Source organism: Arachis ipaensis, chromosome B07 (assembly GCF_000816755.2).
Source record: "Arachis ipaensis cultivar K30076 chromosome B07, Araip1.1, whole genome shotgun sequence".
NCBI classification, from domain to species: domain Eukaryota; kingdom Viridiplantae; phylum Streptophyta; class Magnoliopsida; order Fabales; family Fabaceae; genus Arachis; species Arachis ipaensis.
In genome coordinates, this window is record NC_029791.2 from 11,341,379 (window position 1) to 11,354,200 (window position 12,822).

Consider the following 12,822-nt stretch of genomic DNA (forward strand, 5'->3'; position numbering starts at 1 on the left):
GCAATTAGAAAATATTTTTTAAAAAAAATAAAAAACGTATAAAAAAGTTATTAAAAAATATAGGTTTGTATTAATGTAAAAAAGTAACAACTATAAAAAAATTTATTTTGACTCTTTCTATGGTAATAGTAATAATTTAATAAACTTTTTAAACAATAAAATTATTAAAACAAGACTTTAAAACAAGATAAAAGATAAATTTTTAGCAAATTATATAATTGTATATGTTGAAGAAGAGAATGCTTCAAAATTTATTTCAAATGATAAATTGATAATTTTAGTTATATGAAATATCGCAGAACAAATCTAAAAATACCAAAATCCTAAAGTATGTAATTGAATGTTAATTTATATATAATATAATTATTAATTTTGACCTATATACTATAAATTATATTTTGTTGATTTTTTGTTATATTATATTTTAATTTATTTTGTATTTAATTTGTCCCCTCTTATAAAATTTCTAGATTTGCCAATGGGTTCAACCATGTTGATTTGCTCTGATGCTTGATTTTGACGGCTCACAATATCATATTAGTTTTTCGGTAGATGCGGATGAAGCTTTTGTAATTAACTTTTTTGTTTTTAATTTTCTTCTTTTAATTATTATTTTTATATCAAATTCAGAATTTTATTATTAAATATAACTAAAATGCGTAAATTCACATTTTTATACTATTGCATTTGTATATCTTTTAAACTAGTAAACTAGGAAGAGCTCAAGCTGACATAAAATTTTCCTATAATTTAGATTTTTGGTAAAATTATTTTTAACAACATGCACAAGTTTCATCTCAGTTATATATCTATGTATGTAATTATGTATCTATTTGTATAATTGTAGTGTAGGTCCTAGGTTTCAATCACTACCAATTGTATTTATAAGTTTTAGTAGGGGTGGTAACTTTTTTAGGCTTTTATGTATAGTCAATAGTAATGGTATGACTTTTCATTATACTTGGCCCACACTTTATGTTTTTGTGCTTGTGTATATGGATAGAAAAGGTTAGATGCCCTCATTTCAGAAAAGTATGGTTACAAGTTTTTGAAAAAGAGATCAAATTCGGTTTAAAAAAATCAAAATAAAAACAATCCAATCTCTTATAAAGGTGAAGTAATAAAAATGAATATTTATACCAGAAGATAAAGTTGTATTGAGAAAGAGTGGGTAGGATAAATATTAGGAATGAAAAGGGTTACATAGGTGTATTTTTTTATGTAGAGATCTAAGGATTTAGAAGTTTAGGATAACATTTAGCTTAAATTTATTATGTATATACAAAACATGTTACTTAGGGCAAGCAATTGGCGTGGTTGTTGGATATGGAGACCGATGGCAACATAGTGACAGCCGTCATCTTCTTACTTTCATTACGGTAATCGATTCAAAGTAAGATTATGCTTTTCTTACTATTTAATTGTTTGTATTCATGTTTTTGTAATGAACCATAATACAGGTTTTGTTATGTCTAGAATTCGATTATTTGTTTATTTCTATCTTCTTCTTACTATTAAATTGTCTTTATCCATGTTTGTGTGAACTATGGATAATACATGTTTTGCTAAAATCTAAAATTAGATTATTTATGTATAATTATACTAATCTTGTCCCATTTTAGGGTTTATGGTCATTCATTGAATTGAATTTTGATGAATAGTGATGTTTCTAAATCTAGAACTGATGTCATAGTTTAGGTAGGAGATTGTGACGTGTAGTATGCATTTTTACTTTTTTTTTCCTTCTTGATGTCAGTTGAAATGCTGTTCATGTTATGTTAGTTGGTATATAATATTATAATATATTCTTCTTTTAGATAGATTACGACATTATCTTCATTGGTTCTTTCCATCTTTTTGCTCTTCTTTCTTCCTATAGAGCTAAACTAAAAACTAGAGCTACTAATAAAAGGTAAGGTTGATAACTGGGATGAAGGTGATGGTTGATTTGATGTTTAAGAGAAAGGGTGGAGTGGTTGATGTTATCATCCCTGGATATGAGGAAGATTTCAATCGGTAAACAATGTTGATTTCCCTCCACTATCGCAAAATTTTTGAATTCAAATGTTGAGTTGTTCTTTAGTTTTTGCCTATAAAAGGCTATTGCCTCTTCGATATCGTGCACATCATTCTCTACCCCCATCTCTTCTCTGTCTTTCTACTCTCTTTTCTGTTGTTTGTTCTTTGTTGAGTTTGTTCTGCCTTTCGTAAGTGTGATATTGTGAGATTTGATTGTTTGCAATGAGTCCTCCTTTTGATCCTATCAGTAAGATCATTCCTCCACGTGAGGCCTGGAGGATCAAAGTCAGGGTACTAAGGGCTTGGACTGTACTTAGCTTTGGTAATTCAGATGTTCCAAATTCAATTGAACTTATTCTGGTTGATGAAAATGTGAGCGGTTGATCTTTCCTTTTAATTTGTTGTGTTCATATACTCAGTTTCTTATTAACTTTTTCAATTATTTTTGTTGTGCTTTTGTTTTCGTTCTTGATGAGTTGTATGTTTTTGTTCTTTTGGCTATTCATAGTCTACCAAACTCCAGGCCACTATAAGGAAGCAACTAATACACAAGTTTAAAGATCATCTTCTTGAAGGCAGTTGTTATAAGATGAGTTATTTTGCTGTTGTTTCAAACCAAGGCTCTTATAGAGCTACAAAGCATGAGTTCAAACTCATTTTTCTGTTTCGTACAACAGTGACAATAATTCCTGATGATATAATACCCAAGTCTTGTTTTTCTATATATCCCTTTAAAGACATATTGCAAATGAGTTAGGATCATGACTATTTAGTTGGTGAGTCTTGGCCTTGTGTCTTTCAGTTTCTTCTTCAGTTTCTTTTCTTCTGAAAATTCTTTCTTACATATTTTTTACTCCTATTAACATATCAATGTAGATGTAATTGGTCTTTTGACATTGGTTGGGGAAGAGAAAAACTATGACAGGGATGGTAAAACGGTTAAGATGGTTGTTGTCGAACTTTCTTCACAAAAGTTTGTTGCTCTCATCCTTTGTTTCTGTTTCTATATTTATTTGTATTGGATTCCATTCTGAAAAAAGCTTCTATTGAGTTTTATATTTTTTCATGTGTAGGATGATGCTGCGATGCGCATTATTTGGAGAGTACGTGGACCAGTTAAATGATTTTCTTGCTTCTGGTTATGTTGAGCAATCGGTTGTCATTGTTCAACTTGCTAAGATTAAACCTTTTCGAGGTGTTGTAACTGAATGTTATCTTATTATATGTACGGTTATGTTATCCTGATCTTTAGATCTGTTGACATTCTTTTATTACCCATAGGTCAACCTGGTCTCCAGAATGTTATGAACGCAACGAAAATTTACTTTAATCTTGATTTATCAGAAGTTATTGATTTTCGAAAAAGGTTTGTGTTATCCCTTCCCAAATTATCTCTATGTTGCAGTCCTTTCTTTGTTTTTATTTTATTCTGTTGATGTGAAACTGAATGGTGTTTGTTAAATCTTAGCATGGTAGAACAAGGGATTAATGGCACTCAACCTTTATTCATTGCGAATGAGGGAAAATCTGTTTCATTGGAGGATGACTTTATGCGCTTAACTAGGTGATCCACAATAGATCAATTACATGATAACAAAGAGGTTTATAAATTTGTACTTTTTTCATTCTGCCCTCTGATGTTTATACATAATTCGTATGTTTGAATATACTTGAAGGTGGTTTTAACTAATTTTTTCTTCCTCGATTAGATTATTTTTTTTCCTTCACGTAGTGTTCTGTTGTGCATGGTATGCAAGATGGGAGTTTTGCTATTATGGGTATTATCACTGATATTGTTGAAGAGGGTTGTTGGTGGTATTGCACTTGTGTGTGTGAAAAGGCAGTTTATCCCGAGTCTAGGGTCTATTTCTGTGATGTTTGCATGCATCATGTGACAAATGTGATTCCAAGGTTTCTATCTTCATGATTTATAGCTTTTCAAATAATTACTTCTTGCTCTTTTTGTTTACTTAAATTCTAACAAGGTCTTTTATTAATTTTTCTATTTTATTGTGATGTTATAAGTTCAGACTTAAAGGTCTTTAGTGATGAAGTTGGCTCATTACTCAACTCAGGTGTTGAAGAAACTCAGGTCACACAGTCTGAATTTTCTATTGAATCAAATCTCTTATTCAATTTATTATTGCATTCCATTTTCTCTTTTTATTCATTGGTTTTGTGTTGTTTTCTATTTTTTTTATTTGTCTAGGACTTCCTATCTCATCTTCTGGATAATTCGGACAACATTGGTGTGCGTTCCAAAGTAAAAAAAAATCTTGAATAAGATTTTAGAAAGTCTTGGAGGAAACTGGTGGTCCTTCATCAAAGATGATCAAGGTTGAAGATAATTAGGATGGATAGGTATTTAGCTGAAGTTAGCAGCTTTATTAGGGTTATGTGACTTAAATTCCGAATTAGATTTCATATTTCTTATGCTGACTTATATTTGAAGTGTGTCCTTTTTTTAGATATGTCCAATTATTAGGAGAGTCACAACTTATCCCTTCATGTTTTGGTTGGTCTGTTGTAAGTATTGTTATGCTTTTTTGAATAAGAAAGGGTTTGTGTTAATTTCAAATGTACTCTGTTAAAGATTGGACATATTGTCATGTATTTTAGAAGGACATAGGTTATAGTCAGAGTGTGGAATTATAATGTCACTTTTGTGAATGTAAGCAAGCAAGTGTAATGAATTTTATAATATTAATAGAAGGAAATAGCTTCATTAGTCTTAATTCTTTTGTTTTTTTCGTATGTTGTCTTTTATTCTTTTGTGTTGTTCATGATTAGTTGTTGTTATGCTCCATAATTGCCTTTGAACATGTGTTTTAATTCAACATATCATATGGTTACAGTAAATTCCAATGTAATAGTCTCATTTGATTGTATTGTAATTGATCGAATGTTTGATTTCTATTGCAAGTTTGCTACTATCCTTTTGTATTTGTGCTTATATACTATCTTTTGTTCCTATCAATTTATATCTCAACTTTTTTGTGTTATGTATATAAGTATATAGAACAATATCCATGCGATGGTTAGTCATTACTTCTATTTGTGCTTATCAAAAAATCCAAGCGTGTGTGTGATTCAACAATCTTCTCGATTATGTATAAAGTGATGCGTAATTTTGTCTTTTTGTAGACTGCTGTCGTTTATTTCCTTTAAAATCATGTCTTCCAATCCTGCGACTTTGAGGTTGAAAAGAATTAACACTTTGAAAAGGAAGAAAGCATTAAATCTGGGAATATAAGAGGTGTGTTGCCCTTCTTTTTACTGGGTTAGAGTCGGTCATAGTTATTAATATAAGTTGATTGGTTTTACTTTCATTTCCTATTTATTTCCCATGGCTGGTTCGTTCTTAGTTGCTAAAATGAAATTTGGAGATAAAGCCACTGGAATTAATTATAGTAAATGTTTATACGTTCATTTCACAGAATGTGTTACTTTTAATGGAATATATGTTGTTTGTAATGCTCCTGTTTAATGGTTAACTTTATAGTTAATTCAATATAGATAAATTATTTAAAATATGCATGCAACATCAATCTGATCCGACCTCAATGCGTTAAAATGAAAATATGTTTTCAATTGTATTTTGTTCTTTTTAGATTTTGTCTTGGTTTCATGAATTTAAAGTAAAATTATCCAAGAATGAATTAATATGTATTTTCGTTATCTCTCATGTAGTAAAGACTATTATAATTGTATTAAGATGTTGGTGAACTTTGTATAAAATATTTTATTTTGATTAATATGTGTTTTAGTTGATTATATTTTAAATGAGTTATTATATAAATATCTTTAGAAATTGATTGTGTTAATGCCAAAATTTTAAATTAAACTGTTGAATGTGTTTAGAATTTTAAGTCAATAATTAATCCGTCATATATCGAAATTTTATTTAAAAATTTATTGTTAACAATAAATTGTTACATACACAAAATGAGATTTAAATCTCCAAAACTTACTCAAACAAATTAGTGAACTTTTTTTGACTTATTATTTTTTATAATCATCCACTACAAGAGAACGGGAAATTTATAGCGGTTTATTTATGGATTTGCGGCGGTTTAAAATCGCCGCAAAATGACATATCAGCGTTTCCACAAATGCCGCGTATTAGGGGGTGGAGATTTGATTTTGCGACGGTTCTAATGAACCGTTGGTACAACCACCGCAAATCAGGTTGACAATTTTGCTTTGGTCAATGGATTTTAAAGAAATCTACAATGGTTTTGAAACGTGGGTTTTTTTTTAAAAATGGCGACAGTTCGAAACCGCCGCAATTTCATATACGAGTTTAAAAAAAATTGACTAACTATAATAGTTTATACCATTTTTTTTACTATAACCTATTTTCTTTACATTATATTTATTAAACTTGAGATATTAACATAAAAAAACACTAAATAAATAATATTAAACTCGTAAATAATTCCAAAATGTTAACAAATATCAGACGGTGCTCAATGCTGGCCCACTATTACCAGCACTGCTAACAAATATCATATGGTACTTGTTTACAGCCTAGATGTAAATGATTCAGAATATCCACAGCTTAGAGGATGAAAAATATCAGCAAAAAGATACAAAAGGCACAGTTAAAATCCTCATTAAAAGAACTCTTCAAGGGCATGGATGCCACTGGTGTCTATGTCAGTAACGGCTGCACAAAGAACACAAATTATAAGTTAGTTAATGCTTATAGAAAACTAACAAAAACTAAGGTAGAGAATAGAGACATTCATGTGACATTTCAACAATCAAAAACTGGATTCTTGTTTTGGTAGTCTCCTTTACCTTGTTCTTCTTCATCCATCAATCATCTTAGTATCCTGAAAGAGTGAGATCACATTACTTTCAAATCCTTTTGTAGATTAGAAGAGGGATATTAAACAATGTTTATGTAGAATATGTCAATTTGAAACAAAGAAGGAACACATCTTCTACCTTTCTTTGACATAATTGGAGTTGGAGAAATATATTGCAGAATCAACTCTCACAATAAGTACACCTGGAACCTTACTAGCTTCTGGGTATTGATGGATGTTTCTATACACAGCTGTTCTAGGAATCTTCCCCAAAATACAAGTTCTAGGCCTTGTAACTTCTAGTAGAATCTTTGCAAAGGATATAGAAACCTGCCATAAATATTGACCAGTAGAAACTACTTCACATTTTGAAAGCATAAGATAACTAAGCATACATTAGTTAATATTTAGTACTTACAACAATTAGAAGTCCTATTTCAACAGTGGCAAAAAAACAACACCAAAGAATGCTCCCACGCAGGCAACAAAATCAAATTTATCAATCTTCCAAATCAAAATAGCTGCCTAATAGTCCACAAGGTTGATGACAGCAGAAATGATGATTGAAGAAAGAATGGCATTTGGAGTGTAACGGAAAAGGGGAGTGATGAATTCCAGGGTTAAGACAACTACTTTACTACAGACATCACAATATTAGATACTGCAGTTTGACAACCAGCCATGAAATTCACTGTTGACCTAGAGAAAGAACCTGAAAGCAACAGAAAGATAGATTAGAATCTTGCACTTCAATGATGAACCACAAAACAATACCATAAGATGATTATAATCCTTATTCTCTTTTATATTCCAAAGTCCTTAAAGTCAACCGTGAAGAGTGATAGACTCATTTCTCCCCTATTTTGATTTATTAATAGAAGCAAATAGTGGATAGCTATTGCTTAGTTTTTCTTTCCTTTCGTTCATAATATTTATCACTTTAGTTATTTCATGAAGTTGAATTCAAGCTTACCAGTTGCAACATAATATGAAGTCATTGAACCTACAATATTCATAGCTCCTACTGCTACCATTTCTTTGTTTCCATCCAGTTGATAGTCTTTAACGGATGCAAATGTTCTTCCAATTGCTACAGCTTCCTGATAGCAGAAATGCAATGGTTTGATTGGAATATGGAGGAATATAAACTTTTCAAGAGAGGTATACATTAATGTCAACATTTATTACTTACAGTTAGTGCTATCATGCCTGCCATGACACCAATGCTAAAACCTTTCCCAAGGTAGTCACCAGTGAAATATATTTCTTTAACAAATGAAGGATTGATCCCTTTTTTAATGTTTCTAACCTTCACATATAAATAGACACATATTTAGTTCTGTGGCATTTATAGTCATTCTTGATTCTGACTCCAATCATATGAATAACACAGGGTTCTATCTATTTTACTTACAATTTCTACTCCATGCTTATCTGCACGTGTTATGAATACAAAAAAAAAAAGTAGAGAAGATAACACATATCAATGGGGCAATTGTTGGCACCCAGAAGAACTTTTTATTATTCTTTCCCTGATCCACATAACAGAAAATGATGAAAGGATCATTACAATCCTACTTATAGAATTAAAAGAACAAACAACCAAAATTAATAGGTTTAATTTCTTTACAATGAATTTCACAAATAGAAGAAAACCCAAGAATCTTGCTCCAATGAGTATATATAGTTTCCCAATTCCACTGCAAGATGTTAGATAAATCAATCAATTTCATGCATGCATAAGGAAAACATTAATTAGAAATTGTTGTTTAGGCGGGACTTATTTATATGGAACAGTGATAGATAGAATAACCCATTTTTTTCACTTGTATATCCTTATTACTCCACCACCATATAGGTGACTCAATATTCTTTATTTAGTAGGAGAAACACTCTATTATATGCTAACACAGTGATTAGTCTATGAATATACAATAAGTACGTCTTGACTAACTGTGGCATGATATTGCAAGAAATAAAATTTTCTCTAGCCAGAATAATACTACAACCAAGCCATATCTCATTAGGTTAGGTGCACTAAATGGATCAAACATTATCATCCATAGTATCCTTATCATAGATCATATCTGCATAGAATTTTAAAACATGTTCAAAATACTTGGCATATTGTCAAACACTTGGCATACAAAAGCATAAACAACACAAAATAGCACTAACAAGCATTCTTTGTAACACCAATTCAAAATTCAGCACTAATGACATGAAAAATCAGCAGCATTTCGCAGTGGCTCAGCAAAGTATCAGTCAATTAATCCAAACAAATTGAACTTCAAACTCAAGAAGCTCTTAACAGCATATTTAACTATGTATAAACTAACACTAATTCTAATCAGAAAATCCTAATTTTAACCTAAACTCAATTAACAGGAGCAAATAATCCTAACCAAATCAAATTAACACTAGAATCAACATATGACTAATCCTAAATTAACTAAAATAGAGAAGAAAAGGTGATTTGAGAACCTAAGTCGGAGAACAGAGCAAGAACACAAGAGAGAGGGATGCAGTGGCAGTGACCAGTCGTTGCTGCGTCTGAACTCGCTGGAACTAGAATGGCTCTGTTTTGATTCTGCGACTGAGAATGAGGGAGGCAAGGGCGAGCCAGAGAGCCATAGTGCGAGGTTGTAAGGAGGGGAAGAAGTTGATCGCAGCGGCGCTGGATGGTAGCCGGCGGTGAGACAAAGAAGGCAGGAGACAGGGGAAGAGAAAGAGAGAAAGGGTTTTCGTGGTGGTTGTTCGGCAAAGAAGAAGAAGAAGAAGAAGAAGAAGAAGAAGAAGAAGAAGATGATGGTGGTGGTTTTGGGGTTCTGACGGAGACGCTGGGGGTGATGATCGATGGTGGCGCTGCGTTGGTGGTGGAAGAGAAGCTAGGGTTGGAGTGAGTGAGTGATGGGGGCACATAGGGCCGCTGGCTCTCTTCTTGATATGACTTGCGGGAGTTGGGGTTGGTTCCTTTCGTAGCAGAAGCTCAAACCGCTATCATAACCGCCTCTATCTTGTCAATTTATGGCGGTTTGATAAATAGCCGCCAATTAACCGTCGCTATCCTCCGTATTTGCTGTAGTGATCCTTCATCGATACAAGATGATTAAATATAAAAGTCTATAAATTTTTAAAAAAATAGAAACATTGCCTCTAAAACCGCTACTATAACAATATTCTATAAAGTTAAAATTTTGATTTTAGATTTTTAAATATTATCAGTACTATATATAAAAGGGTTTTGTATTGATAATTAATTATATTATTATATTAATAAAAATAATTAATTTCTAAATATACTAATTAAAAAATCATCTAATTATATACATCTAGTTCAATAATGAATTTAATTTTGATGCATTAATAATGTAAAACATTTTACATAGCTATACAATTATATCTATTTTTTTAGATAATTATTCACGCAATCAATATAAAAACGGTTGTGCTACGTGTTCATTACTTTTCAGCCATTATTTTCAGCCATCGTATACAAATATGTATTCGAATATAAAATTCAAAAATTAAAAATCAAAACTCCACTCTCACTTAGGTCAACCGCACTGCACGTTCCTCTTTCCAATTTCAATTACACGCCCAAAACCCCTCATTCTCCCTCTCTTGCACGAAAAATCCATCCTCCTTCTTCCTCTCTCGATCGCATGAATCTCCTCTTCCCCCTCTTTACTGAGTTATCAATTTTTGATTTGTTGAATGATCAACCATAAGGCTTGTTCAACCTCGGTGAATCCTTTTTCGATAACGTTACGGAGCGCTTCTTCACTTTTTTTTGGACTTCGATCGTAGCTTCTTGTTACTCTTCTCTGAGATAAGTGGATCTGCTCTAGAAAACCGTTATTTTGATTTTTTTTTGGTTTTTGAATTCTACTCGACAAATTTCAACTTAGCTGATAGCTTTGTGTGTTCTAGTTCTCTGAAAATTTCAATGCATGTGGAGTTTACTTTTTGCATTATCTTGTTTTTTTCGGTTTTTGAATTCTACTCGAAGAATTTCAACTTAGCTGATAGCTTTGTGTGTTCTAGTTCTCTGAAATTTTTAATGCACATGGAGTTTACTTTCTCAAAGATGGATGTTGAAGTAGAATTAAAAATCTGTTTCTGCGAATATTGCAGCATTTTCATTTTTTTCTTTTTAATTTTCATAAGAGAAAAAAGGAGTTGGAATCTGTTTGCGATATGAGTTGGAGTCTCATTTTTCTAATTTTGTTTTTAATTGATTATAATTGAATTTTTGTGATATAATTTAGAGTCTGTTTGATTATTGTATTGAATGAGTTTGATTATGCCTTGTATTTAAAACATGATATTACAACATGTTTAATTATAACATAGTTGATGTTACTTTTGGCATGTTTGATTATAACTGAATTTTTGTGATATGATTTAGAATCTGTTTGATTATGCTCAGGTTTTAAAACATGATATAATAACATTGTAATCAGTTGAAATGTGTAAAGACATACTTTGTTGCTGGATTGAATCCTTGAAGATCTTTCTTCCAGCCTGCCGAATAAATCCTCTATTGTACATGTATGATTTTGGTAGTTCAACCAATTATAATGTATTCTTCTTAGAGTCATGTTTGTCTTAGAGCATGTAATTTAAGGGAAGAGTATGTAATATTAAACCAAATAGCTTTCATTCTTTTTTTTTTTTTAATTTGAAATTGGAGTTAATTTTATCTAGTTAAGTTGATCTAACTTATCTTGAAAATCCAATTATAATCAAGCATGTTCATAGTGTGATTTATTTAAAAACTCAAGAATAAAAAACAAAGTTCATTTTCGTATTATAATCATATTCAACCTTGCATGTTCTCCTTGTTAAATGTTAACTATTATGTGTGTTAGATTCATGAATATATGATAGTTTGAGTTGGTGATGAAGATGGAAGAAGCAACTGGCTCAAATGTGTAGAACTGATTATCTATAATATGCAGTATAGAACTTTTATATTTATATGTATTTAGGTGAATCTTTTTCTATCGTCTTATCAAAAGGCATTAGGTTTTAGAGATTTTTAAGTGTAATGTTCATATCATATGGATTTCATATATGCTGATATGTAATGATACAATCTTGATTAATATAAATTGTTAATTTATTTGTTTGGATTATATGGCTCTCAATTTTTAGTTGTGAATCCCTTAAATTTTAGTGGTCCACTCTCTTAGTGTTGTAGTCAAAATAGAAATAGGGGCAAAGCAATATAGACAGGAGTTTGAATTTTGGACTTTCTTTGGATTATAGAGTTTGATTATTAATTTAAATTTTATTTGATTATAATTAGATTTTGAATTATGATTTTGAGCGTATTTGATTATAATATAATTTTTTAACTATTTCAGATTTTTGAGTTTGATTACAACTTTGAGGGTGTTATTATAAATTAATTTTAATTTATGATTTGGGACGTATTTGATTATCAATTTTATGATATAATTAGATTAATAATAATCAAATACGCTCCAAACATATTATAAAATTTGGTTATAATCAAACGCGCTTAAGACAATAAAAATTCAAATCCAAATTCAAACTCATTCTTTAATCATATTATAATCAAGTTTGGAATTCATGTAAAACAAACATATCAATAATCAAACTCAAGAATTCAAATTAAAGTTTATTGTGATAACAATATTATAATAAAACACGTTTTAAATTGTAAACTAATCAACACACAAATACATATCAATTTTGTCAGTTCTTTAAATTTTTGTACAACCTCTACTTTAACAGCAATGCACATGATTGAAAATTTTTCTAGTAAATTATATTTCAGATTACATTCTAGATTTAATTATTCTGTTGATTCTTATAGTTTCGCAAAATTTTTAATTAGGTCTCTATACTTTTTTTTTCTTTTTAATTAAGTCTTTGCACCAAATTTTATTTTTAATTAGGCCCTATATTTTTTCTTTTTATTTGGATTCCTACACCAATTTTTTTAATTAGATTCTTA

General features: G+C 30.5%; 1 long non-coding RNA gene and 1 pseudogene across 1 annotated transcript; one reads left to right on the forward strand and one right to left on the reverse strand.

Moving 5' to 3' along the window:
• LOC110264468 lies at positions 1,288 to 3,342 on the forward strand. The gene is made up of 6 exons (XR_002350649.1): positions 1,288 to 1,393; positions 1,880 to 2,016; positions 2,268 to 2,391; positions 2,528 to 2,795; positions 2,896 to 2,992; positions 3,093 to 3,342. It is a non-coding gene; the product is annotated as an uncharacterized LOC110264468 (long non-coding RNA).
• Positions 6,636 to 8,774, reverse strand: LOC107606611 (annotated as a pseudogene).